Here is a 4073-nt window from a genome sequence, read left to right on the forward strand (position 1 = left end):
TTCTCTCTGCTGTTTAACTGTGCTCTCTGCTATGTAACTGTGCCCTCTGCTGTGTAACTGTGCTCTCTGCTGTGTAACTGCACACTCTGCTGTGTAACTGTGCTCTCTGCTGTGTAACTGTGCACCCTGCTGTGTAATTGTGCTCCCTGCTGTATAACTATGCTCTCTGCTGTGTAACTGTGCTCCCGGCTGTGTAATTGTGCTCCCGGCTGTGTGACTGAGCTCTCTGATGTGTAACTGTGCTCTCTGCTGTGTAACTGTGCTCCCGGCTGTGTAACTGCGCTCTCTACTGTGTAACTGTGCACCCTGCTGTGTAACTGTACACTGCTGTGTAACTGTGCTCTCTGCTATGTAACTTTGCTCTCTGCTGTGGAACTGTGCTCTCTGCTGTGTAACTGTGCTCTCTGCTATGTAACTGTGCCCTCTGCTGTGTAACTGCACACTCTGCTGTGTAATTGTGCTCTCTGCTGTGTAACTGAGCTCTCTGCTGTGTAACTGTGCTCTCTGCTGTTTAACTGTGCTCTCTGCTATGTAACTGTGCCCTCTGCTGTGTAACTGCACACTCTGCTGTGTAACTGTGCTTCCTGCTGTGTAACTATGCTCTCTGCTGTGTAACTGCACACTCTGCTGTGTAACATTGCTCCATGCTGTGTAACTATGCTCTCTGCTGTGTAACTGTTCTCCCGGCTGTGTAATTGTGCTCCCGGCTGTGTAACTGAGCTCTCTGCTGTGTAACTGTGCTCTCTGCTGTGTAACTGTGCTCCCGGCTGTGTAACTGCGCTCTCTGCTGTGTAACTGAGCTCTCTGCTGTGCAGCTGTGCTGTCTGCTGTGTAACCGTGCTCTCTGCTGTGTAACTGCGCTCTCTGCTGCGTAACTGTGCTCCCGGCTGTGTAACTCCACACTCTGCTGTGGAACTGCACACTCTGCTGTGTAACGGTGCTCTCTGCTGTGTAACTGTGCACCCTGCTGTGTAACTGCACACTCTGCTGTGTAACTGAGCTCTCTGCTGTGTAACTGTGCTCTCTGCTGTGTAACTGTGCTCTCTGCAGTGTAACTGCACGCTCTGCTGTGGAACTGCACACTCTGCTGTGTAAGTGTGCTCTCTGCTGCGTAACTGTGCACCCTGCTGTGTAACTGCACACTCTGCTGTGTAACTGAGCACTCTGCTCTGTACCTGCACACTCTGCTGTGTAACTGTGCTCTCTGCTGTGTAACTGCACGCTCTGCTGTGGAACTGTGCTCCCGGCTGTGTAACTGTGCTTTCTGCTGTGTAACTATGCACCCTGCTGTGTAACTGTACACTGCTGTGTAACTGTGCTCTCTGCTATGTAACTGTGCCCTCTGCTGTGTAACTGCACACTCTGCTGTGTAATTGTGCTATCTGCTGTGTAACTGAGCTCTCTGCTGTGTAACTGTGCTCTCTGCAGTGTAACTGTGCTCTCTGCTATGTAACTGTGCCCTCTGCTGTGTAACTGCACACTCTGCTGTGTAACTGTGCTCTCTGCTGTGTAACTATGCTCTCTGCTATGTAACTGTGCCCTCTGCTGTGTAACTGCACACTCTGCTGTGTAACCGTGCTCTCTGCTGTGTAACTGTGCTCTCTGCTGTGTAACTGCAAACTCTGCTGTGGAACTGTGCACCCTGCTGTGTCACTGCACACTCTGCTGTGTAACTGTGCTCTCTGCTGTGTAACTGCACACTCTGCTATGTAACTGTGCTCTCTGCTCTGTAACTGTGCTCTCTGCTGTGTAACTGTGCTCTCTGCTGTGTAACTGCACACTCTGCTGTGGAACTGTGCACCCTGCTGTGTAACTGTGCACCCTGCTGTGTAACTGTGCTCGCTGCTGTGTAACTGCACACTCTGCTGCGTAACTGTGCTCCCTGCTGTGTAACTGTGCTCTCTGCTGTGTAACTGTGCTCCCGACTGTGTAATTGTGCTCCCGGCTGTGTAACTGAGCTCTCTGCTGTGTAACTGTGCTCTCTGCTGTGGAACAGTGCTCCCGGCAGTGTAACTGTGCTTTCTGCTGTGTAACTATGCACCCTGCTGTGTAACTGTACACTGCTGTGAAACTGTGCTCTCTGCTATGTAACTGTGCCCTCTGCTGTGTAACTGCACACTCTGCTGTGTAATTGTGCTATCTGCTGTGTAACTGAGCTCTCTGCTGTGTAACTGTGCTCTCTGCAGTGAAACTGTGCTCTCTGCTATGTAACTGTGCCCCCTGCTGTGTAACTGCACACTCTGCTGTGTAACTGTGCTCTCTGCTGTGTAACTATGCTCTCTGCTACGTAACTGTGCCCTGTGCTGTGTAACTGCACACTCTGGTGTGGAACTGTGCACCCTGCTGTGTAACTGTGCACCCTGCTGTGTCACTGTGCTCGCTGCTGTGTAACTGCACACTCTGCTGTGTAATTGTGCTCTCTGCTGTGTAACTGAGCTCTCTGCTTTGTAACTGTGCTCTCTGCTGTTTAACTGTGCTCTCTGCTATGTAACTGTGCCCTCTGCTGTGTAACTGTGCTCTCTGCTGTGTAACTGCACACTCTGCTGTGTAACTGTGCTCTCTGCTGTGTAACTGTGCACCCTGCTGTGTAATTGTGCTCCCTGCTGTGTAACTATGCTCTCTGCTGTGTAACTGTGCTCCCGGCTGTGTAATTGTGCTCCCGGCTGTGTGACTGAGCTCTCTGATGTGTAACTGTGCTCTCTGCAGTGTAACTGTGCTCACGGCTGTGTAACTGCGCTCTCTGCTGTGTAACTGTGCACCCTGCTGTGTAACTGTACACTGCTGTGTAACTGTGCTCTCTGCTATGTAACTCTGCTCTGTGCTGTGGAACTGTGCTCTCTGCTGTGTAACTGTGCTCTCTGCTATGTAACTGTGCCCTCAGCTGTGTAATTGCACACTCTGCTGTGTAATTGTGCTCTCTGCTGTGTAACTGAGCTCTCTGCTGTGTAACTGTGCTCTCTGCTGTTTTACTGTGCTCTCTGCTATGTAACTGTGCCCTCTGCTGTGTAACTGCACACTCTGCTGTGTAATAGTGCTCGCTGCTGTGTAACTATGCTCTCTGCTGTGTAACTGCACACTCTGCTGTGTAACATTGCTCCCTGCTGTGTAACTATGCTCTCTGCTGTGTAACTGTTCTCCCGGCTGTGTAATTGTGCTCCCGGCTGTGTACCCGTGCTCTCTGCTGTGTAACTGCGCTCTCTGCTGTGTAACTGTGCTCCCGGCTGTGTAACAGCGCTCTCTGCTGTGTAACTGTGCTCTCTGCTGTGTAACTCCACACTCTGCTGTGGAACTGCACACTCTGCTGTGTAACGGTGCTCTCTGCTGTGTAACTGTGCACCCTGCTGTGTAACTGCACACTCTGCTGTGTAACTGAGCTCTCTGCTGTGTAACTGTGCTCTCTGCTGTGTAACTGTGCTCTCTGCAGTGTAACTGCACACTCTGCTGTGGAACTGCACACTCTGCTGTGTAAGTGTGCTCTCTGCTGTGTGACTGTGCACTCTGCTGTGTAACTGCACACTCTGCTGTGTAACTGAGCACTCTGCTGTGTAGCTGCACACTCTGCTGTGTAACTGTGCTCTCTGCTGTGTAACTGCACGCTCTGCTGTGGAACTGTGCTCCCGGCTGTGTAACTGTGCTTTCTGCTGTGTAACTATGCACCCTGCTGTGTAACTGTACACTGCTGTGTAACTGTGCTCTCTGCTATGTAGCTGTGCCCTCTGCTGTGTAACTGCACACTCTGCTGTGTAATTGTGCTATCTGCTGTGTAACTGAGCTCTCTGCTGTGTAACTGTGCTCTCTGCAGTGTAACTGTGCTCTCTGCTATGTAACTGTGCCCTCTGCTGTGTAACTGCACACTCTGCTGTGTAACTGTGCTCTCTGCTGTGTAACTATGCTCTCTGCTATGTAACTGTGCCCTCTGCTGTGTAACTGCACACTCTGCTGTGTAACTGTGCTCTCTGCTGTGTAACTGCACACTCTGCTATGTAACTGTGCTCTCTGCTCTGTAACTGTGCTCTCTGCTGTGTAACTGTGCTCTCTGCTGTGTAACTGCACACTCTGCTGTGGAACTGTGC

The sequence above is a fragment of the Scyliorhinus torazame genome, chromosome 24 (genome assembly GCF_047496885.1).
Source record: "Scyliorhinus torazame isolate Kashiwa2021f chromosome 24, sScyTor2.1, whole genome shotgun sequence".
Lineage (NCBI taxonomy): Eukaryota > Metazoa > Chordata > Chondrichthyes > Carcharhiniformes > Scyliorhinidae > Scyliorhinus > Scyliorhinus torazame.